The sequence below is a fragment of the Calliopsis andreniformis genome, chromosome 2, assembly GCF_051401765.1.
Source record: "Calliopsis andreniformis isolate RMS-2024a chromosome 2, iyCalAndr_principal, whole genome shotgun sequence".
Classification (NCBI taxonomy): domain Eukaryota; kingdom Metazoa; phylum Arthropoda; class Insecta; order Hymenoptera; family Andrenidae; genus Calliopsis; species Calliopsis andreniformis.
This window is the reverse complement of record NC_135063.1, coordinates 5611977-5637208: the sequence shown is the minus strand read 5'-3', so window position 1 is coordinate 5637208 and position 25232 is coordinate 5611977. Positions and strand designations below refer to the sequence as shown.

General features: G+C 42.8%; 1 protein-coding gene and 1 long non-coding RNA gene across 4 annotated transcripts in view; one reads left to right on the top strand and one right to left on the bottom strand.

Annotated features, from left to right (window-relative positions):
• Window positions 1–18481, bottom strand: part of LOC143185965 (uncharacterized) — a 72307-nt gene extending 53826 nt beyond the window's left edge. For 2 of the 3 annotated variants that reach the window (XM_076389305.1, XM_076389311.1), the window contains exon 1: window positions 18369–18481. The gene's annotated coding sequence lies outside the window, so the exon portion shown is untranslated. Of the gene's footprint in view, window positions 1–11551; window positions 11616–18368 lie in introns of those variants that run through there. The other variant, XM_076389319.1, reaches the window with a different exon arrangement.
• Window positions 62–18658, top strand: LOC143185995 (uncharacterized). Its single transcript, XR_013002977.1, has 3 exons — window positions 62–336; window positions 7009–7198; window positions 18441–18658. It is a non-coding gene; the product is annotated as an uncharacterized LOC143185995 (long non-coding RNA).
• Window positions 18659–25232: the final 6574 nt, after the last annotated feature.

Here is a 25232-nt window from a genome sequence, read left to right as displayed (position 1 = left end):
CAGCCAGAAAGATTGTAACGTTTCGCACGGTTCGCGCAACGTTTGCCTGGCTGTCGGCGGAGAACCGCGACGCACGTCGGTCACGCCGGCGTTCCGCGCGATCGGACAGAGAAAGAGCGTCCAGAGACAAATGGGGAACGCCAGCCAGCCGCTTGCGTGGGTGGCTGTCCGTCTGTTAGCTAAAACGCGAGTCGAAATATTGTACTGGCTTACGTAAGTGGAGGGATCGTGAAATACACGGCAGATGGTACCGCGACATTAAGAAGTGCTTCTCTTACGTGTGAATAATTGCTTTCTATGACAATAGTAGGTACCCACTGATCTGTGGATATCTGTGTAAGTAATATGATGCAATTAGGTTGATTCTGATGATTTTGCCTTGTTCGTTGGGGATAGTTTGTTAACTTTGCAATAATGGTTATACAGAGTGTTTGATAACAGATATCAGCAATTTTGAGGAGTGTTTCTATACATACTGACATGTGATGAAAATTAAGAATAACGAAATTGCGTTTGAGACTTTGCTTCTGAGTTATTAGTTGTGACAAATACTCTTTAAATGCACGACAATTGTGTCTGACTTGAAACTTATTCTACTGTCGGCGTGCCTTAGCCAGGTCAGACGCAGCGATATTAGTAGAATAGGTCTTCAAGTCAGACATACTTCACGTAGGTATATTTTAAGTGTTCTCTCAATAACTAATAACATGAAGTCTCAAAGGCAATTTTAACATCCTTCATCTTCCTCTTCGTTTGTCATGTAGAATAATTTTTTTAAATTTCTGATATTTGTTGTCGAACATTCTGTACACATACCTATGTATAACCAATTAAATGTATGAGTCACATGTCTGTTAAACCCTTGCCCTCAGAATGCTAGCTGTGCTGGTATACTACAATCTTATTTAAAATCTTCCCCAATGCAAAACGTTAAGGGGGCAGATAGTAAGGACACCACCTTATCGATTTCCAAAAATCGAAAATTTCTTTTCCCTATATTATTAAAATTGATATGTGTCAAACACTTTGGTAAGAGGATTTTGTAATTAGAATAGTTGATGGAATTACAGCATTGAGAAAGCTCTGCACGTCATATCTGAAATGATGTGGACTTAAAATTTCAATTACGTTGTCTTGTCACACCATCTAACTTGGCAAAGAAATTTTTCCTTAGAAAACTGCTATATCGTTAGTTTTCAAAATTAATAAAAAATCCCATTGTTGTTGTTCAAATATAGAGCTATTCATTTAACCCACAAAAGTAGCAATTTCATATAATACCGATGACTTATGGTACGTCATCACTGTTCTTTTTCCGTCTTGAGAAGACCTCAAAATTTTGATAGATTCTTAAAACAACTATAGTGTCAGAGTTGGCCTGTATTCTAGAATTTCGTTGACATTTGTCATCGTTGCTCCCATTTCGCTTGCCCACTTTCATCGGCTCGTCACATTCGTATCGCCACAACTTGTTATTCGAAACGGTTACGTGTTGCAACAAGGAACGAGCCGCGACTATGATAAGCTTCGACTCGCTTCAAGTACTGTCACGCTGCGGCCAAGCGTGGAAACTAATGATAACGCGAGATGAAAACTGGGAGTGATAGAATGGCGCAGTTGAAAGGATTATTCTACTTCGTCTGCTCGTCAGCTGGTTTTAAAGGCAGTTTGAAGAGTTGACGAGGTCTCTGGATCTTTGCCAATCTCCACACAGCTTTCAGAAGCGCGATATTGATACAAGTGCATAATACTCAGTGTACAGTAAGAGGATCTCAAAAACAAATGGCAATACTCAATCTTAATTGGAGAGCTCATAATAAAATCAAACCCTTGTCAAATTTTGTGACCTCTATTTCATAAGAACATCTTAGTCTTCAAGAACGAGACTCATAACATAATGAAATCTACACCACCAAATTAACATGAATAACATAATAAATACTTTATAAAATAAAATTGTGATACATGGAATAAGAAGACTTTTTCTCTCCCTGGAAGAAGGCAAAACTGTACAAGAGTTATTTTTGTCGTATGCCTCTGAAATCATTCCACATTGTTCTAACACAAGTTGCAGCGCCTTTTCTCCAAAGGGTGCAACTCATCGAATCGGCAATAAATTTACGACAGAGCCGAAATTTTTCAGCTAATTGTACTAATGCTTGGCTTCCCGTGGCGTATGGCGCCACCCGTGCTGCCAGCTCAAAAACGATCACGCAAACACGCGTACACATAATTTTCAACCAATTTTACCGCGGCCTCTCCTCCCGAGGGCCTATTCTCAGATAACGGCTGGTCTCAGTCAGCGATCGCGTTAAGCGGCGGCGTGCAGGGTGGCAATAACGCCGTCATCGACGCTGGCTTAGCTCCTAGCAAGCGTTAGAGGCAGCCTCGCGGAATTACGCTTAAGGTCTCGTGCCAGAGGAATGCAACTAAAGCGAACGACGGACGATTCTCCGAGAAGGAGTTGCGCGAGGGAATGGAGGAGAATAAAAAGGCCATAAGCGACGCTGGTGCCGAGGGAAAATGAAAAAGTTTCGGTCCTAGGAGGCGAGGCAGCCGAGAGTGTCTAGAAGCAAGAGAGGGGACGGAGAAGAGAATATCATGGGTGAACGTAGGGAGGAAGAGAAACGAGAGAGGATAAGTCGTGGAAGCACAGTGTTGCATTGGCGCTGTTGCTCCCTCGTTTCCGTCACGCGCATTGTTCTATCCACGCGTGGAATATAATTTATGGCGATCGTGTGGCGTGGCGTGACGCTCGCTCGCGAGAGCCCAGACGCGCTCCGTGTCCGAGGCTATTCAACGACGAGGGCGTCGAAACGCCAGCGGACAGTTACAGGAAGCCGAGTTGTCGGGAGATGAGCTCTTTTGTGCGATACAAAATGATATTAATCGCGCCGACGAACAATTCTATTCCCAGCACTTTACTCTTCCTAGAACAAGAGAAAGTGTCTACTGCGCCGCTGGATGAGATACATTGTACTTACTCATTTTCTGGGAGTTCTGGATAACAGAATATCTTATCTCTTTAATAATTTATATAATACGATGATGAAAATTGAAGTCTCGTATGATGTATGTTTCAAGATTAAATTCAAGAACGATAAGATTAAACTACCTTCTTTCTATTAGATTAATATTATTCAGGACTCCAAGAAGTGTCAACAACTATCTTGAAGTTTCAACTTCCCTTCAATATTGACTCTACAATTTCAATTCCCAATCAGAAATCGTCGAGCAACGACGGCTACCAAGTAAAAAAGAATACCCGCTGACATCAACGACCACGAGTTCAAGATGGTCCATCACTCACCGCACGAAAGTTGAAAGTCAGCGGCTTATTAATAATCGTAGAATGTCACGAGAACGCAAACGGAGTTTCCATCTCCGTGTTACTAGAAAAAGACTACGCTCAAGCGCGGGCAAAACGAAGGAAGACGGCGGAAAGGGAGAAAGGAGGAGGCAGAAACCTGTCTGTCGTACTGTCCATCAAGACGGTGTCGGGGGTGGCGAAGGCGTAATAATAGCGACGATAATACACGCGCCACAGTGCCACGAATCTCACACGAAGGAATCGCCGCGCGAGTGAAGAGGCCTCTGCTTGTCTCCCTTTATTTCATATCTGCCTGCCTTTCCTTCTGATCTACTCCATCTCCCTGGTCCCACTGGCCCGTGTACCGTGTCTGAGGTGGGTGGCCGCGGATTCGACGAACAATAGTACACGTGTTCCCGTCATGCCAAACTGTCGTGCTATTTCAGACGAAACAACGGAACGCGACTCGACGTCTCACCACGCTGTCCACTTTCCCCTTCCTCCTCAGTTTTTGATAGGAACTGCGACACCCCCTGCTTACCTGCATTCCTATGCTATTTCTTATCTACGATGGCTCGATGTTTAGTAGTCGATGCGTGGAGATTCTGACAATAGTTTGTGGCTGTTTAGGTGAGTAGATCAGAAGATTAGAGCTGATCGAGAGGGGTCTTGGGAAGTTAGTAATATTCAAATATTCAAATTTAAACATACTGTTAAGGAACCTGTTCCTGATCACTTAAGAGTAAAAAGCATGGTTTTCCTTGTGCACTCACGAAAAAATTACCCAAATCCAAACGATTTTTTGTTATTCATATAAATCTATCTGTCGTCTCCAACTTTCTATTGGAGAAAGTGCGAAAATGATAATAATTAAATCACTCAATTTAGTTCTTAAAGTAAAACATAAAAGGAGCAATAGCTGACCACTTAAATTATGTCTCATTACCAGCTATTAAATTTCACGTATGAATATCAAAATAGGTAACAGTTATTTAGTAAATTTTTAGAACAAATTTTTATCAAAATAAATTTCATATATGTATGTAAATACTAGACTGATTAGGAGCTGGGTTCTGGTCAGCAACTGGGTTCTTAACGGTACTCAAATTTAAAAATTTCCAAATACCCCAATTTTTAAATATTTAAATCTTAAAGTATTTAGATTTTCACAACTCTGCCTTTTTAAAATACACGAATTGTTAAATTTTTAAATTTTCTAATATTCAAGTTTTTCAATAATGTACGGTGCACAGAACAGCTAAGTATATACATGCATATTATTAGCTATACAACTGTGAAATGAAACATTAATGTATTCAGCTTCACAAGTTCTTCAGACTACAAAGACTGATCAATAAACGAATATTACTCTCACGAACCTGTCTTCCTAAAACCTCGGAGACCTCCTAAAGAAAATTCTAATAACCTCTTTCCATTTAAATCCTACAAACTCATTTCCTCTTCTCGCTCTTGAATACATCCTCGCAGCAAACAGAAACGTGTAATCACAGCGTCTGTATCGACTAAGCCAGCACCCTACCCGCGAGCGCACGCCCATAGACTCTATTGTTTGCTACTCTATTTTCCCTTGGCGCGATCTCGTTGCCCGCCGCCCGTACGGATATTGGAGCTCCGTGCGCGATACGAATCTGATCTGCAGTAGAAACGGATTGCTCGCGAGACAGTGGACGGTGGAGCTGTCCGATAAGCGAGTCGTTCGTAAATAAAGCGAAGCCAATAGGTGGCTGGACGTAGGAATATGCTGGCGATGAGTAGACCAGGCTCGCTGTCTTCCTTCGCCCGCTATCTGGCTGAGTGATCTACATCTGTCTCTACGACGTCCCCGCGCGTTCCTTTGTACGCTCTATGGTGGGTGGCCCGGGATGAATGAACAATAGTACACGTGTACTAATCATGCCAAACTGTCATGTTGCTTCTAGTCGGACAACAGAGCCCGGAGCTCTTGTGCTCCTCTCGCTGCCTCCTACTAGTTACACGGTAACACGTGGCGCGAGCGCGTTGTTCCTCGGTTTGATCTAATCTGACGAGGACGATGATGGATCGCGCTTTTTCACGGGTATAATGAACTCGTTTCGAACGCTCGCAGTGGTGCTGCCCGTTAAGCGTCAGCCATGGAAACGATCCCCTTTCACCGTTCGTGAAAAAAAAAAAAAAATTGCTAACATTGATCCCTCGAGGCAGATATTCGCGGGAATGGAAAACGCGCCGTGTGGTCGATCGCGTGGTGTTCCTGCTCGGTCATTTTTTCGTCGACAAAATGAGATATGGTACCGAGAGCGGATCGGAAGGGTCTAACTTCGGTCCGCGACGCGCGGTACGATGGGCATGGATCGTTCGATCGATGGTGCTCGATAATATCGGCATTATGTATCGAGGACAATGTAACAGTTTGCGAGTAGTATGCGGCGCGAAGTTAATTCCTAACGGGAAGTAAATTTATTTGGAATTTTCGATTACTAAATTGCGACGATTATCGTTTAGCGCTGCCCTCCGGGAGGGTTGAACGAGAAAACTTATTTTTCTCTCCCGTTATTCTTTTTCCCCCGGCTGTGGCTTTTTTCTCTCCGCTCCGCCGATACGTGAACTGGTAATTGGACCGTAATCATCATCATTGACAATTTTACGAGCGACCATACGCCGATGATCGTTTCACGGCGTAAAAGACCGCTGCAGGCCAGGCGCGGGTCTGCTTCTTCTTCGTCTTCTTACTCGACCACTCATTTACATGGAAACTATAACCCGGAGACCGTCCTACTATGCGAGCTTCACGAGATTCTGCCCGACCACTCTTCTTTCATCCTCCTTCGATAAAAATCTCTGACGATTCTCGTGGCCGATTCCTCTGACGGTTTCTCGGAAATTTCGGCGAGACGCCGAAAAAAGGAGGCTATTCATGCTCGTCAAATGTGATGATCAGAATTCCATAAAGTGATGTTAGCATGACGGAAGTTGAAGATGTAATAGATCCGATAACACGAGAATATGTAGGAGTTCATAGCAATCTTCCAATATTTTTAATAGTAATAATAATAATATTTATTTTATGGGTACACCGTTTAATATATAATATAGATTAGTTTACAAGCTAATTGTAGGTTGACAAAGTATTGTGTAAACGATATCTAGAAATAGATAATGGGCCAAACAAGTTAATCGATGTGCAGAGTTTGTTAACTAACATGAATATACGGTTAAGGCAATTGTGTTTATCAAAGAGCGATCGGTGCCTCTCTTCAGTCAACACGATTTTCTTTCTTACTGATATACACGACGTGCTCAATTTGAATTTTTGAAGAATGCCTGGGCAATTGACAGTGCCATTTAATACTTTAAACGCGAATATATTTATCAAACACAATACGTCTATTTTCTAGAGACCGAAGGTTGAGTTGGGTCACTATCAATATGTAATCGTGGTTGTCGCATACCAACATACACAATTCTACAATATTTTAATATTAACCAAGCAAATTATTAATAATCACACGGATCCTTGTGTCTTCTGAACTATGTCTCCTTACTTTACAGAACATATGCAAGAAGATAAATGGCATTTGTATTTTTCCTCATAGTACTAAAAAATTTGTGTACGTTACCACATTATAACTTCAATCATGTTCGAGAAAATTTCAAGTGTGATTATATGTATCTAAATGTCGATCCACAATTTTCTCCAGGTCCCAAGTGTTCGTGTATTGGAAAATGACGTGTCTTGATAATTTGATGGTTTGATAGAGCGTGATATCGCTCGCGTGAGACGCAGCGACGCCAGAACACGCGCGCGAGAGCTCGACGCGGGATGACGCGTTCAGACGACGAAGACGACAACAACGACTTTTCATCTACTGCGACGGGGCCTGACGTGGGGTATGCGATGGCGAACAACTCTTCGTGGTTATGTAACCACGCATGAAACTAATATATCAGAGTTGTCCGGCTTTGTGGCAAACTTAGACCGCGCGTCTCGAGCCAAGCTCGTCGAGCTGCTCCCGGAAAGAACGCGAAAGTAACAGATTCTCGTTTCGTTTCGAGCTGTCGGGTGAATTGTCACTGTCTATGTTCTGTGGCAAATCAAAGAGCTTATCGGCTTCAGGCTGAATCTATCTTGACTTGTTCGGTAGTTCCTGTATCGTTGACCCTTGAACTATTGTATTCTCTCGAAGTAACATTTATTAGATGTGTTAGACGCCAACTTAATTTTTGTATGCAGTCGTATTACAGAATTAAATGACTACAATGAAAAGAATAATCGAAGAGAAGATTAAATGTTTAATTTAACACTAGAACTACTAGAGAGGGTTCTTTACGTACATTTTGTTCTTTGAAAATACTATGTTGTTTCTCGGTTAATGTTGAATAAGAGTAAGTAAATGTATAAATAAACATTATTTCTGAGACTTATAAACTCTTTTAGGAACCTGAAGTTGTGGTATGTATGTCGACAAAAATATAGATACATAAGCTTCGGTAAATTTAGTGTTAATATTTCACCAATTTGGAAATATTCTTTAAGTTTTAAAGAATTTACAAGTCCCTTTTTTGGCAATTTAGATACCCTTTCCAATAATTTTAAATTAACTAGTGCCTCGACGATTCAAGGATTAATCGAGAGTTCATTTAAAATTATTTAAGTTCCCTTGCATCGTATTTATCGAATGGCCTAAAAAAATCCATAAAGAAGACATTAAGGTAAATATAATCAGCTGAAAAATGGAGAAAAGCGAAATGAACGTATGTAGAAAGGTCGGACGTTTCTCTTGGAAACGGGGGACGCATAAGGAGAAGTCGGAGGCTTGGGCCTGGTGCACTAAAAATAAGTTCGCGGGACGAGTTCATTAAAGGAGAATTTTATAACACGCAAACGAGAGGATAATATCGATATCCCGTTGCCGGGTGGAGGGAACGGTGAAAGAGAGCAAAAGAACGAAGCAGCGAGCGACGAGGCCCCAATAAATAAGACCTCCTCGTTCCGATTTTGACAGCGTCGTGAGAGGAAGAATTTTTTCGCGTGGCATGCGCAGACCGTCGAAAAAAGGGGGAACATCTGTTGTCTCCGAAGCCTTTAAGGACCCAGACGCGTCTCGGTTTCGTTGGCCCGTTTCCTCCTTCTCTTCCGTTTCACCCTTCCCACTGATATTGTTCGCACGCATCGCGAAAATGCGGGTGACTCTTCGCCTCTTCCCTCCCTCTTCCTCTTTTTTTCCCTTTTGCGAACCAGCCCCAGGATAAAGTGTTTAGTCTGACTTTCACAGGGGGGATTCCCGAGGTCTTACGGAGAGATAAAGACAGGAAAGACACAGAAAAAGAAGTTTCCATATTTTTAATGCTCGTTAAGCCTTTGCTCAGTTTCTCAGACGCGACGACGCCTCATCCCCTCGGAGCGACGTTAATATTCGCATTAAAAACGGATTAAATGCGTGGCGACATAGATTATCTGATTAATCCGAACATAAACGTTTTCACGTCACTTTGACTCTGCTCACTGCTTCACACTTACAAGTATTTCTTTAGAAATCTAATATGCTTTTCTGGAGTTTATTGGATTGAATTTTTTACATGCCTTAGACAAAATTTATTTACTCTTAGAATTTGGTTTGTCACATCTCACATTTAGAACGTTTTTAATTTTTGAAATTGAAATACTTGAATACTTCTTTGAAATTAGCTGAATTGAAAGAAGAAAAAGTGTACTGAGAATGTTACCTGTCACATTGAGTACTAATGAGTTACTCCACATAGATCTTATAAAACAACAATATTCACAAATAATAAACATCTAAAAATTTTAAAACTCAATTAATCTTCTTTTCACTATGTACTTATCTTGTATATATTAAACTTTCTCAAGTAGACAGCAAATAAGAGAATGATTAATGCATCTCATTTTTGTCTTATCTAAAATATTATCGCCCGCTAACACGCGATGTGGGCAGCATCAAAGATAAAAGAGATCTCCCTCATTTGTCCAAGACTTTTTCCGCATCATCGAGGCGGCATTTTGCAGTTTGTACTTTGTCAACAGGCGATACCCCGTCGCGAGCGTCGCATTTCTCGATTTTAGGGTGTGCCTGTCGCTGGCCGCATTAAGCTCGTCTTGCATGCTCTTGTAACACGCGAACGTACCCACGCCTGCCGGCGCGGTGTCAGACCCATTGTGAACCGTGGAACGTGTGACACAAGCATGCAACATATCGTGGACACAAGATTTAGTGGTAACACCCACATGGCAGATGCGTTCAACTGCGCGAAACGCTTGTCTCGCTCTTGTTCCACAGCCTAGTCGAGAGTTGAACGTGTACTGTCATAACCAATGCGGAAAGAATAACGATTTACCTACATAAAACTGTAATTAACACGATAAAGGATTTAGCAAGAATGATGAAATTGTTCATAAAATGAATCCTTGTATTGCTCTCTGAATGAAGAGACTATTAAGGAAAAGAGAACGTGAAATGGTAGAACTAATTTAAGAGGTATGTGTACTAATATCTTCAATTAATATTACATGACAGTAGGAAGTGAGGTGTTGATTGCATACAGAATAGATTAATTCTTCAAGAATTAAGGACAAGAAATTGACAAATCCAGGAACGAAATCACTACTGAAAGTTTTGAGCCAGTGTCCCTCGCCCTAACCAGCAAGGCTCCAAACAAGCATCCCTAAATGGAACGGTTCCATTCCAACCGTTTTTCTACCCAGTCATCTGACTATGGATGAATTATGGGTAACACTTAAAAGAAGATTTGCCAACCGACCGGCAAAAACTAGAAACACACGTTTTACGGCAAACGGCGTTTTAACTCGATTACTGTGTCCGGCCACAAATTGGTTGGCCACTCTGAAACGCTATAAAAGCGTCCGTACGAAATGGCACATTTTGTCCCTCTAAACGGGCTGTAAAGAACGGCTTCGAAAACGATCGTGGATCCAACGATTGCTAAGGCATTCATTTCCCGAAGCAAGGACTTCGATCAACGTGAATCAGTCTCGTGTTCATGAATCGCAATTAAGCCGACCAAGGAGTAAATGCTCGTAATGGGATTATGATGACGCCTTGCCGACTTTCGACAGTGATGACTTAAATACCGCTTTCTAATCGTTCGAGTGATATTCATTAGCGCGGAAGACGTTAAATCGCCGAGGTCGATGGAATGTCTGTCGCGTTGCATTTTCTACTTGTTTTTTAATTTACTCGTGGATTCTTAAGATTACACTGAGACTCGCCCAAGGTAATCCTTGATCAGATATATAGACTCTCGGTGTAAATTTATAAGATCAATTTTTGTAAGAAATATTGGAATTATTCAGCATCGATTTGAAAGGAAATGATACTTTACTGTAATTGAAAAGGCTAGATGATTGCAAACGAAAAGCTGCAATCAAAATTCTATCATTTTCCCTCAACTATCAGCGTCGACAAGAGGGCCTATAATAATAATTCAGAACCGTCGACGACTCATAGTTCTGGCATGAGCGAATTAACACCTCGTTTCGAGAGAAACGGAAACTGAAAACACCCACTAAATGTCACTCTGCGATGCGCATGAACGAGCGAAGGAATATTATTCTGTGGCACGTTGCGCAGCCACCAACTCGGCTGAAATATGTTATTGTTATTATGTTTCCACGTCATCCAATTTTCCCGCTTGGATGCCGCTAACGAATGGAAACGGCTACTCGTATATTTTCACAGTTTATGGCAAACAGAGTCGTCGATTAGCAAGTGCTCTGCTTACGAGAATCGCGATTTACTGTTACGACTCTCAATAACATGATACTGGAAATAAATCTTCGTAGATGAATAAGAATTTGAATCATTCATGAAGAAAATAAAGGGACGAGGAATCCTCCTAATGAAAAGTTACTTTCAGAAATTGAGGGGAATATCTATATTAAAGAACATGATTTATTAATTAGATGAGTCTCGGAGCAAAAACCTCAGTCAGCCACGCTCAGAATTGAATACTCAAAGGTAATGATTGACGAATGAATACTTAGAAAACGTAGGCAATGATTTAATATTAGTTATTACGAGAGAGAAATAAAAAATGAAAAAGAGTAAAGAAGAGGAAACTTGTTTCCGCGTTCCACGTTAGAGACAGCCATCCATCTCAGTGAGAACACCCCCACACAGCAGAAGGTAACGTAGGAGGTCACTAATGGCCCGGAATGGCACTCGCAACAGCTTCTTTATCGATGTAAACAACCGCTAAACTCACCGGGCGCGGTGCGTTGTGCCAAAGTGCGGTCGTATTTTTGGAACGCACTCAGCGTCATGGCGTCCCACGTCAGCACGCCCTCGCCTCGTATCGCCAGCGTCCGAAGCGCTGGCAGAAAGAGTCGATGAAATAACTTTCGATGGTCGCGCGTCGATCGTATTTGCCCAAGACCGCGTGTTCCCCTTCCACGTGAGAGAACGTCTGGAAGGAAAAAAAGAGAAGGAAATTCGATTCACTTTTCGGCGCTCTAGCGTTTTAAAGTTCGATCCGAAGCCGCAGCCGCGATTCGCGTTACGATCTCATTATGTTTGCTCGATTCAACGACTCAATAATTTTTCTCGGTCCGTGGCACGCCGATATATCTTTCGGTAAGCAGCAGCAGCAACAGCCAGCAGCGGCTTTTTCCCCGTAGCGGGCCACGTCGCTTTTTATCGCGGCTGATGCGAAGTTAATTGGTTCTCCATGTTGCGCGCGGACGAGCCCCGCTACTGTGAAAACCAATATAACGTTTACGAGTGCACGTAAGGCGGTCATAAATCAAACCGCTGAAAACGAACGAAACGATACCATTTCGCCCCTGCCGTGTCGCCGCCGCTTCTCCGCCCGTCCGCGATACGTCCAAATTTTATACGCGCCGATGTTTGCCGAGGAAAAGTAACTAACGACGATGCGCGGGACCGTTTCTCATCCGCCAGCCGCGGGAAAAGAACAACGCGCATAAATCATCGCTCTCGAGGAGCTGCGAAATCGGACGCGCGCGCCACCGAATGCCCGCCTAACGAGACGTCGATTTCAATTTTCCTCTTTTCTGACCAGAATCGCTCGCTAATGAATCGACATCGATTCTGCACGGTTTGACGAAAAAGATTGCTATTCTGAGAGGCCAGGGAACTTTGGGTCATGATGAAATTCTGCGCTATGGAGGACCTTGAAAGCTTGAGTTTTTTTTAGAGATTCGAGTTTATTAAATGAGAAGAAAATTGAGTATTCAATTCTCGTGATTTTTTTCTGTTATAGAATGTTGGAATATAATTATATCTAAGTTTAACTGAAACAAATATTTCTTTAGATAGTAGAAGAAATTAGCTAAGATTGATAAATTTTTGAGTTCTCTTGGAATAATATTCTATTTTTTAGTAAGTATGTGACGCTATGATTTGATGGATACCTAAGTTTGTGCAACAAGTAGAACTATGAAATGTTGCAAGTTTCGAGCGTCCCCGGGTACTCAATGATTGTGTCTGAATTGGTGCTATTTTTGTGGGTAGGGTTTCCAGGACCGTAGACCCCATGAACCGCCTCTGACGTTTACGACCATTAAGAGCGCCATAAATTTCGCAAACTGTTTTTGCGACGTACTGTATAAATTTAAATAAAGTTCTTTCGAAGACGTTAATTGTGTCAACTTAACATCTCCATTGAGCTATTGACGCAATGTTTCAGACACAAGATATACAACTGAGGTTCAAATAAACTGTTGAACAAAATTAAGGGGTCAATCAATGAAATTTTATCTCACATAGTATTTTTAATCTTTGACTTGTACTACTCAACATACATACACCCTCAACTGAAATTAAATGAAAGATAACAGACTCAATTTTACTTTGTTGTTCTGGGTAAATATTATACTTTACTATTATTTTGAGACCCTCAAAAAATTAAAAGAATCTTTAACATACAGTGATTAAATCCATTTTCTTACCCATGCTACGATAAAAGAAAATGAACAAGAACCAAATATGCAAACTCGAAGTGAATCATATAAAAAAGCCTGATTAACCTACTAAAGTATTACGATATTCTCTAATTACAAAACTAAAGGAAATAAAAAGTGTATTTTATTTTGCAGTTCACGCCCAAACATGGCACAAAGTTGGCGAAGCCCGATTCGATTCGGTGGTTCGTGGTCGGTCGCGGTCGTAGACCACCGTTCCTGTCTATTATTGTCATCGGAGTTGCAATAGGAGCGCGACGAGTCCTCCGCGAGTCAGCAGAAGCTACATTCATTCGCGTTCAAGAGACCGTCGGCAGACGCTGGGCTCGTTCACTAGGTTCACCATGGCGATTCATAGTCTCGCGGGTGTTCCATTAATGAGGGGTTCCTCGTTGCGGCTAGCCGCGACTGTTATTATAGCTGCTCATAACAGTCAAGCGTCATGGGCAGCGGTCGGGGGTCTGGCAAGGCGTGTCGCGGCACCGTCTCACGACTATGAGGCATTGAGCGTCTATTTTCACGCAAGCCTCGCCAACAGCGTCGCTCCTTGTTGCATGATCCGTAGAAGTATCCAGCCACGGGGACGCGGCGGTGCAGCAATTAAAGCCAAGTAGCGGAAGAAGTTTCTGGACGCGGCCAGACGACGAAATGGTTACGCGGCCGCGAAATACGAGCGCGAGGATGATTATTGGGCCCTTGAATGGCGAGTCTTTTACACGTGGTATCGTGAATTCTCTAGGAACTCGATTTTTGTCAATTTGGAAAGAATCGATAATCGATGCTTGAGAAATTAAGCTTGAAGTTTGGTTAATTTATGAGATACTTGGAGATGAGTTTTGATGGTTTCGAAATTACGAGGGGTTTGTGAATGCCAGTGGGCTTGGCTCATGGCTCGTTCATGGTACGAATTAATTAATAAGAATAATTGACTGAGGAAAGTGTGATAGTGAATTATCTAAAGCCAGCTGAGACTTCTTCGAAAACTTTGATATTTATTCAAAAGTGGGATTCGAGACACATTTGTAGTCGACCCTTCTTTGAAGTGGATTCTACTCAAAGTAGTCTTGTGATTTAACATGTTCACTGTCTAATCCCGCCTGACATGGTATGCATTGAGTACATATTCCTCATTTGCTGTAATAATAACCTAATTTAGAAGTAGTTGTATTTTAATTATTAGTTACGAAAGGAACCATCCTTGCATGAAATGAAAATATTGCATTTCTCGGAAAATTATAGGTTTTGAGTTAGATATACAGGGTGTTCGACGACAAATGTCAGAAATTTTAAGAGCTGATTTTACATGCTTAAATAGAAACAAAATATAAATAAACAAAATTGCGTTTTAAGCTTTGTTTCGAAGGTATTAATTGTTGAGAAAACGTTTAAAATATGTACGCGTGAAATATGTCTGACTCGGGACTTATTCTACTGATTTGTCCGAGTTTATCCTGACTCATGACCGCCAGCAGTGGAATAAGCCCCAAGTCAGACACATTTGACGCATCTGTCGGAGTTTCCTCAACAATTAATAACGTAGAAACAAAGCCCCAAATACAATTTCGTCTATTTCCTATCTTTGTCTTATTTTAGCATGTAGAATTACCCATTAAACATTCTGACTCCTGTAGTCGAACACCCTCCATGTATACCTCGTCATTACAGCAAATGAATAATAGAATACAAGGCAATACATTTTAAAATCGATAATTATATTCTTCTATACGAATCCCATAAAAAATCGTAAGATCAAAGGTTAATCAGAAAGAACCGAAACTGCTTTACACGCTGATAGCTGGTATCTCGCCTCCATCGTCGAAGCAGCTCGTTAAAAGGCGTCCATTCCTACAGCCAGCAAATACATGTTCCGTAATTATTTAATAGAAGCGGCAGTTAATCGCACGAGCGTCCGAGAACGTTGTATGATTCGTTAATCCACCGTGAGGCTGAGAAGCGATCCTCAGAGCAGCGGGGCCCGAGCGAGTCGCTTGTCATAAGTGTCATTAAGTGACCGCGAACGTTCCATGGGCTCGAGGAGCCGGTTGTCATCCCTCGACACGAACATCCTCGCCGTGCGAGCGCGCGGTGGACCCAACTACAGCGCCGCTAATTATATACCCCCTTAATACTTCAATTATCATTTGATTAGCGACCGTGAACGTGCGAAAGCCACCGTTCCTCTTTTGAGTTTCGAGGCGTTAGCGACGATGTCGCGGCGGATTAGAACGATAACACGGGCGATCTCTCCTTTATGACGGTTGCTACTGGAATTGCGTTTCCCCACGAGCCCAATCAGGGATATTTTATTGAAATTAATGTACCATGAAGGGTACATTTTATGTACCAGCGCTGCCGCTGTGTTTCCTTTTAGTCTTCGCGAGCAAACAAGTGGACGAGAAACAAGTGGACGGTACAGGAGAAAAGTTGTATAATCGTTTCTGGGTAGAGGAGCGAGGACTAGATGTCTTGGGATAAAACCTCTGGTAGTGACACGAGATAGAACAAGAAAGATGGCTTCTGGAGAAGTTACAAGCCAGATGAAATTTTAGAGAAGAAAGACAAGTGACAACTTCTCGTCAACTGTGTCAAGTGAAGCGACGTTTATTTTTAATTACTTCAACTTTAATAAATCACGCTTATTGCTTTTATAATTCAAAGCCCAATGGCTGATGTTAGATTCAGCAGGACGTACTCATTAATGTCATTCACAATCGACTAAGAAAGACTGTCATCCGTGTATGGTCGTCGGTGAAATGCAGGTGTCACCCTATACGGTTGACACGTCAGTCGAAGTGTCAATTGTGACTACGTGACTCCTTGGAAGTCGTCTAGTCTCTTTTTCATGAACCAGATGAGCGTTTTGAAATGAAATGAGGTTGACACCGTGTCAACTAATAATCATGCAGAACACTGACAATATTTATCAATAATAAAAAGAAATAATTATAAAAAGAATAAATCAAAGTTTCCTAACAGATATCATTTCCAACACGAACAGTCTTACTATAGATTACCCATATTCATTAAATTCGGTAAAAAACACCTATCTAGATCATGACCTTCAAATTGACCAGACCCCATCAGACAATAAAAGAACCATGAAGGTTCACCCTCGCGACACGATAAATCCATCAGACGTCGTCAACATCCTTGTCAGGTATTTTCGCGAATCGAGTGGGCGAGTCGCATTAAAACAATAAATCTCCATGACAGTGTTTCCCTCCACAGCCAGGGAATTCCCAGAGGCGCATTATCGCGCTGTAATTCTTGCCTCTGGGCGAAAGGCATTTTTTGGAGCCTTCAGGCGACCCCGAGACGTCGACGCCGACGTGTCTGCGTCGTCTATGCGCGCGGAGAAAGAGAAAGAATGAAGAAGGCAAGAACCTCGGGAGCAGCCGCGTGTCGAGGGAAAGAAGCGAATTAATTTACCCTTCTGAAACGTTCGCACGTAATACAACGGCGTGTCGGCGAAGAAAGGCCACGCGGCGCGAGGGGTCCAGTTTCGGTAGGCAAAAGCGAGAAGAGCCGGTGCAAAGAGAGAAGTCTGGCCAGACAGTGGAGGGCGTGGGAGATACATTTATAAACTCTTCTCTGTGATGCTCGGAATCGGTTGATTTACTGGCCACGGAAAAGGAGATCGTCGCGCGTTCGCTTTACACTCGGGAGAGGAGGACCAGCACGAACTCGTATTGTGGCCAATTGGACCTTTCGCGTCGAAATCACGCGCTCCACTTAATCGATCGCCCGTGAAATTGACCGAGGATTCGACGTTGATGTTCTGGGTGCGCCTTGTTTCTTAATAGACACGTTCTTGGGTTTGGCAAATAGTGTGGGTACTCTCTGAGAAGCTGTAGCTTCAAAGAAATAGATATTGTGTAGAAAGTTGATAGGTATTTCCTTATTATAAGACCTGCAACTAGCTATAATAAACTTATGGAATATCAGAGGTATTTCTGTGGGATCAAGTGATGCATATTGGCCTCTATTTATCGTATTGAGGACGAGAGTAACGAGAAACAAAGGAATAAAGTATCAATAAAGCAATGGAATTCATAATGAGAAAGTATTCTACCTGAGAATTTTTCAACGATACTAAATATACAAATCTTTTAAGTTATGTAAAGAGTACTTACATTGACTATTCTGTGATTTGAGAACTCGTCTTCGAAGTGTAACATTTGTAGCTTGTTTTCCAGTGTAGGATAATTAAATAAACTCAAACAGTGGTCCTTCACTAGTCTTAAAAGCACTAAGTTTCAACCCCAGTGTTTAAATAAAGAACGTTCTCACAGAAAGTAAGAATTATACAGATTTAATAGCATTCAGTAAAACACTTTGCACTGTACATTATTGATTTATTCAGCTCGAAAACAAAACTCTCCTCTATTGGTACACTCGAAATAGACGTTTTCACTTCCACGGCTAAAATGATACTGACAGCTCGAAAATACTTTTGACTTTGGAAGGGCATGAGCCTCCGTCCCAAAACTGAGGGTAGACAAAAACATTGTAGCAGGTAGTCAGGAATACATACTTGCTATTGGTTACAAGTAATGAATGGCGTAGCATAACAGTAACCCTAACACAATCTTTGGATCAAACGTGTATGAATATTGTATCATTGACCCCTTCTTCCACATTTCTCAATAATTTCCCTCGTAATTTCTCCACATGCATTCCATGACAACATTATAAATTCATTCTTTAAATTGCCTAAGAAAAATCAATTCCTTCTAGTCCCTACTCATACATCAGAAACAAATATTCACTTAACAAAATATTAAATAATTATCCCACCTTTTCCATCATAATGAACCCACATTCTTCTTCAATCTACTTATTAATAACATGTATAAACTAAGAACAGTTATACGAATTTCTATTTTGTTTATAATTACAGAAACAGAAACTAATAAAAAATTTGTTCATCCTTCAAATACTATAAAACGTAGATATTTCACGTTTGTTATTTTGTACATTTTTCTATCTTACAAATACGAATTCTGCACGTTTTGCATAAAGATCCTCAACCTATAAGTGTTATTTCAAGACACAAACACTAAAATAATTGTCTCAACAACATAAAAATACAACACTTACCTTATTCGTAGAAACGCACGACCAGCTCTGCGGCGCACTAGCTTCTAATCTGGTCGTCGTGTTCTTTCGTAGGAGGCACCCGGAAGTGACGATGCGTCGACGAGCTCCCCGAAGCCAGAGGGGAGTATCCCGACAGATTCTAGAATGGATTCGTTCCCATGCAGCATCTCCGAGCAGATCGTCCGTGGCGCGTGCAATTTGATGGTCGGGCAAGCCGTGGACCGCTTTGTACTGGTCGCGTTTCAACAAGCGAGTTCCATTATTTCCGAGCGTATTGTAATACGCCCGGCGGATTCCATTAAGCTAACAAATGCGCGCATACATAATCTCCGCCGTCGGCGGAATCTCTCGTGCGTCGGTATCCATTTCGCGCGGACATTTCTCAAACGGATGAGCTCCTTCGTCTCCCGTTGTCCTCGATTGTTTCGTCTACGCGACCATTTGCCGCGACCGATTGTTGCGTCTGCAGTACATCAAATTTAAAGTGTTTCCCCAGAGGAACCGAATACCTGAAACGAAAAGACGTACACGCGCGGTGTTAAACGAGGAAGCGAAATTTGTATGAGAGAAACTGAGTCCTGAACACTGGAGTCAAAGTTTCTCTAAGAAGCGACATTGGCTTCTAGACGCTAAAAGAGGTCCCCATACTGAACTTTTTGGGCCACGTTAAGGAAACAGAGACGAGGACAAGAAAAAAGAAAAGGGAGAGGGGACCATAGAGATTGCCGATATTCGGAGGAGAGACATAAGCTAAAAAGGATTGCGAAATTCTAGCTTGAATACTGAGTCGCGGTAGTAGAACCGCCACGAATAAATAGACACGATCGAAACCCTGCTCATCTAAACCCTGTTCCCAATTTTCGCCTCTCCATCTTTCCCTCGAAAAATCGTCAAGCTATTTTTCGCTGGCCGCGTCTCGATCCGTCAGTAGCCGTAATTCAGATTCCACGCGCGACATCAGCAGAAACTCAACGCCGCATTCCCGCCAAGACGCCTTGATGTTCCATTAGGTTGACTAATTTCGCCGACCGTCCAGATTCGTTGATTCGATTACCGAGCCAAGATCGGGCCGCGACGATAAATTCCGCGGGAGATGGGAGGCAGCGCGAAAGACGATCGAGCCTTCCCTCGCGTGATAAGAATTTCAGGAGGAACCGTGGCGCGCTTTGCTCGCGTTACGGAATGGCACGGCGACGCGAGGTCGAGCTGTAGCGCGGGAGCGCATCAGACACGGCTGTCGTGGATCGCAGAAATAGCTAGCGCGCATCCGGGAAAGTCAGGGTCCGTGAAATATATGTCGGTACGTTGACAAAGCGGCGTATACCGCTAGAAACTTGGAAAATTTCGTCTGTCATTTGTTAGCGGCCCTCGCTTTTGTCGTTCGACTGGCGAACGCGATACTACCATCCGTTGGTATCCGCGCGATTCGCGCGAGGGACTCTCGCATAAAGCGATACCCCTGTCACGTTTCTCGGAATTATGACTGCGGATTAGGATGAAAAATGGATTGTTTTCGTAGGACGGTCGACGCGTAATTGTGACACGTGACAGAATTATTCATTGTCACGCGTGTAAGTGCGTCCGTCTCGGCCCGTAAGCCGCGATTTCCGAAACGCATTTCACTTGTCCGCCCGCGAGACGCGTGGCCTGAATTATCCCGCCTCGGATGTCGCGCGAGTAATATCGCCTAGCGCGGCTCAAAAGTCCGGCTTCATGGAAGATGACGCGGCTTGATCTTCGCTCGCGTTGAGAGGTGAAGAATGTGTGTGAAATTCGGAGCAGGGACCTGTCAACCCTTGTAACATTTCGTTCAGATGAAATATAGCGAAAATACAATTTACTAAGTCCCTCTATTTTACTAAAGAATGTTTCACTTTTGGTAGAACCTTTAACACTCGGTAAAAACAGAAAGTATAGAATTTATCTACTTGGTTATAGAATTGTGAGGGTAGTTTGAATTTAAAGAGAATTCTAGTAGTGATGAATGTCATCTATTGAATATGGAATGGTTTCGTTTTAGAGTGACTGAGCTCTATATTAAAATAGTTAGATAATCTCTGGTCGAGATTTTGATATTTTTAAGCAGAGATGTATAGCTACTATACAAAGTAATTACATAGTTGGTTTTCACCGACAGTAGAGGCATCTTCAAACGACTTGTCATAACTGAAGTCAGCTTTCTTAATCAAAAGATTCTTGAATTATCACAAAATTTGTGTAGAGTCGTATGAAACTGAAATAGCCATAGGCTTTTTATTATTCTTGAACTCAGGTGGCTCCAAGATGTCAAGAACTTAAAAAACTGTGGAGACGGGGGAAGAGTAAGTAAAAAATTAGACCAATAACAATGCTTTCCTCTCTGTTACATCTATAGTTACAAGACAAAACGACCTAAGTCACATGTTTCCGTTTTCGAAATACTGGCATTTAAAATTTTCAATTTGTCTTCTTGAACCCTTATTTTTATGTGAAAAATTCTTACAACGCCCTTTTTCTATCCATAAATATATCTAATTATTGTACATATAATTCAAGGCCTTAACTCGAACCTTTTTAGAAATGTAACAGTCGTAACAAGTCGTCAAATGTAACAAGTCGTTCTGCTATAAATACATATTATAAAAATCGGGAAAGTGAAGCTTCAAATAATTCATAAAAAAATTACAGACAAACGAGTGAAAAGACACTTACGAAAAAATAGAAGAGGTACTACGCGAGAGATCGATCATTCAGAACTCTGATTCGTTTAAAGACGTGAAAGAGGAACGGCGCGACGCTCAATCACGCGCCTCGGTCAGATCAAAGAAAACGAAGGCTGCCGCGAAATCTCGGACGGTAATCGGTAACGCCTAACTAGGTACGAGATGAGACACCCTCGTTATTATATCGCGGGATTCCTTTCCGCGTTCGCCGCGTCTCCAGTCGGGGCACAGTGGTCACGATGCGCGTAAATCTTTCGGCGTGGTTACAGCCGCCGAGCATTACGTTGATGCACTATTTATAAACACGTGACATCGAGACGAGTGGTTGGTGCGGGTGGGCCAAGAAAACCAGGGCCTGCCGCTCGAGTAGTTTCGTGTTCTCGCCTCTTCTCGTCCACCTGCTTGCATGTTCCCGACCGCGGAGAGCGTGCCTTCTTATTCCCTTCCGCCTCGTCTGTCCACTCGCGATTTTCCTTTTCCCCGCGTCTTATTAAATTCTCGACATCGCAGCGCTTCCTTCCCGCTGCAAGCTGCGCAGACACTTCCCTCGCTTCCGCAGAAGCGAATTTCGACGTGCTCCTTCATCGTGATCGTTTTCTCGCCTAAGGGAGACTTGAATCCAACGCTACGTATTATTTCAAGACAGCGGGCATGATTCTATGAATCGTCTGAGCTTGTTTACAACCGAGGAATCTGAATTATTTTAACAAGGAATATCGTTCTGACGAAAGTCTCATAGAATTTCTTCTTGTTTTAGAGGTAGAGGTCGACGGTCAACTAACGTTAATTTGTAACTGAATTGTGATCGAATCGAGAGTTATTCCTTCGCGACTTCTACCGTCGAGACTCTAGATATCTGAAGTTTTCTAGAATCAATCGCACGTTTATGGAAACTTGACGTGGCGCACGCAATAACATATCCAGTATTCGCAAGAAACGCGGTCCAAATGTAATTAGAATCTCCATACAAGACTCGGCTGGGTCGGATGAATAGGTCGCACGGCGACACTTTGCATGCTATTAGAAAATACTGTCCTTCCCCTAATTATCTCTTCGGTGCCTTTCTAATGGATTTCCCTCCAATTAAGGGGAGGCGCATTAAACGCGATCGTTTATCAGGCCACTTTCGCGACTCGGACCTCGGCCCTTCGATACGGAAAAATTATCGGCCGGTCGTGGCCGTAATTATCTCGAGGCTACCGCGATACGGTGCCCACACCGTGTAGATCATATTTCTTGTCGGCTTCTGCCTTTCTTCGTATATACACTCGCCGCTCGCGAACGAGTGAGACGTTCCAGAGCGGAGTGCATTAATCTCCGGCGACGGTTGCGTTAATGTAATCGTTTAATAAGTCCGGTTTATTAACTGCGCTCGCTCTCATCGGCATTAATTCACCCTTTGCCGCGAACCCCGTGCACCGAAAATCCGTCAGCCCGAGACGGTGGCCAGAGGAGGCGGATGAAGCGAGAGGGGACGAATCGCAAGCTGTCCCCTTTGCTCGCGTGCAGGATGCACCGGCTGTGAGCACCGGCCACCGTGTGTACCGTTCCAGCCTCAAAGGCTCCCGTGATCAAAGGACACGGCTGATTCGAGGAACCGCGGAACAGGTTTAACGCACCGAAACTGTTTCCCGTGGAGAGAAAAGAGCGTGCTCGATATGGGGAGTCTGAGGCACAGTCGTGACGGAGAGATGGTTAATGCTAAATTGTGAGTTATAGGTGAAGATGATAGATTTGGAAAATTATAAATACGTATTTATCTTGGATAAAGAAATGAGATGGTACCTAAATAGAAGAGAAGCGGATAGGTATAAGTCTATCGACAGGAAATATTTTAGATTATGAATCTTCTATGCCAACAACGTATTTTTATTAATACGGCTTTAATTAAATTGATGAGTTGGAGAACTCTATATCGTCAAGAACTACGTGTAGCTCTATACATTGTACATACAGGGTGATCAGTTTAACTGGAAACCCTCCGAGTGTCGGCAGCGTTTGTTATAAATGCTGTTAGCATTGTAAGTGCTACCAATATTCATTAGAGAATTTCTAATTAAATTGATCATCCTGTAGGTATCTGAACCTCAGAGCTAAAGTGTATTACGTGCACTTGTTTTCTGTATGCCTTAATTAACTTTGACTTTGGTATCTAGGTATAGTTTTGAGATTATTGTAAAATGGCTAATTTTAGACTTGTACTGTTCTCCAACTGGAATCTATTTCAACTTGTTTTCCATCTACGTACATGTATGTTGCGCATTTCCCAGATCTCACAGTATTAACCATTTCTGGAAAACGCTTTGTAATCACATCGCCATCGTCCACATACTCGCCGTAATTAATACGACAAAACACGAATTATGTTTACCATGCAATTAGGAGAACGACACGTTTCCTCGTCACGGGCAGGTGCACGTGCGAGCGGCAGGGCGCGCGTATCAGGAAAAACAGCCAGCTTCGATTCGCTGGAAGAATTCTACAAGGTGAAAACGATCGTGCGAGTGGCCAAGAGAAAAACCGGAGCCGCGGCAGCCTTGCAAATCAACAGCAATCAATTCTTCGCGTTACCAGGCCGCAGGAATAATTTCCATCGGCGCTGCCTTCTCGTGCCGTTCCCCGCCGACTAATGAATGTAAAACGCCTCGATTTATCTCGACTCATTCGCGGAATATTAATTATTAATTGTGCCGCGAATATTTATAAGCGCCGATCGATAATTTCCATCGAGCCATCGAGCGCCTAACGATCCGCGATAATGTATCCAAAATGGCGAGATCGGGGATCGGGGCAAAAACGCGGCGATAATGGAGAACGGCGCGGCAACCGGCGACACGTTTCGCCTCCCGTGCAATCGAGTATGCAAAACGGCGTGTTCGCTCGAGTTATTGCGTCTGAACCCGGTGGCGGAGGTACTCGCGACGCCTAGAAGGTCGTTAATCAGCCAATTGCAATCATCGCGCCGTACAGGTACCGTGCACTTGATTGGTCGATCGACCTGCCAGCCGTCTCTCGCGTGTCGCCTCTAGACCCACTATGTATCCCGCTTCGACAGAGCCTAGGCCCGTGGCTCAACCCTCACCACGAAACGGTACACGATGTTGTTTGATCGATCGCCATCCTGAGAATAACGAATGGGGCTCTCTGGATATCGGATAGTACCTTCGATCTCTGCTATTAGAATGACAAGTTCTCGAAGAATAACTTTGCAAATTTGCGAATCCTCAAACATTTTAATTTTTAAGTCTTCCAATCATGAATTGAGGCATTTAAAGCTACAGCGAACTAATTTTACTATTTGGAGAAATAAATAATCTAAAATATAGAGTTTCTTTGTAATGAATTAATGATGCTAATTCAATTTCGGAAAAGATGAGGCTTAGTCTACTTTTGTACTCAATGCTTCTAACGTTCTTGATTCTCTCAGTCTTCAGACTTCTAAGTTTTGGAAGCAGACTGTTATATGCAGAAAGCTCTCTTCCTAAGTATGTTAAGGACACTGTAGATTTCGAATATAGTTGGACTAGAAATATAGTATGATTGTAAAATAATCAAAGAGTAAAATAAATACCTTAGGGATACTAGATAAATGAAGTAACAGAAATATTGGAAGATGAGGCTTCTTGCAGTACCACGATTTGTTACTATTATCTGTTTATACTTATTATCTTGCACTTCTACTCGAAGCCTCAATTTACCACGCTATATTCCTAGTCTGACTGTACCTACTTCTTCACCATTTCAATTGTATACGTCACTATCTGCATTCGACGATCAATCTCTTCCAGAAACCTCTTCAAACTATTCAATTCAACGTGCCCAGTCATCCCCAAAAAGCCTACCGCCTGGATGCTCTGGGAAACACGAAAAATCGTCGAGACAGGTACCGTCGACTGCAGTGGCACAGGGATCAGAGCCACCATAGTGGGAATCGCGAGGAGAACCACGCGTAGGTGTAAAAATGCCTTAGTGGGCAATCGTCACGGTCGGTTGACCAGTGTCCGTCCAGTTGGACATCCTGCAGCGAAGGGTGATGGCTGTCCCCCCACACGGAGGGTCGCGTCGAACAGAGGAATTCTCTGCGGTTGTTGGTGCATCAGGACCGCTCGCACCGAGCCGCCGCTGCCTCTGTCTCGCCTCCGTTTTCTGTGTCGCGGCTCCC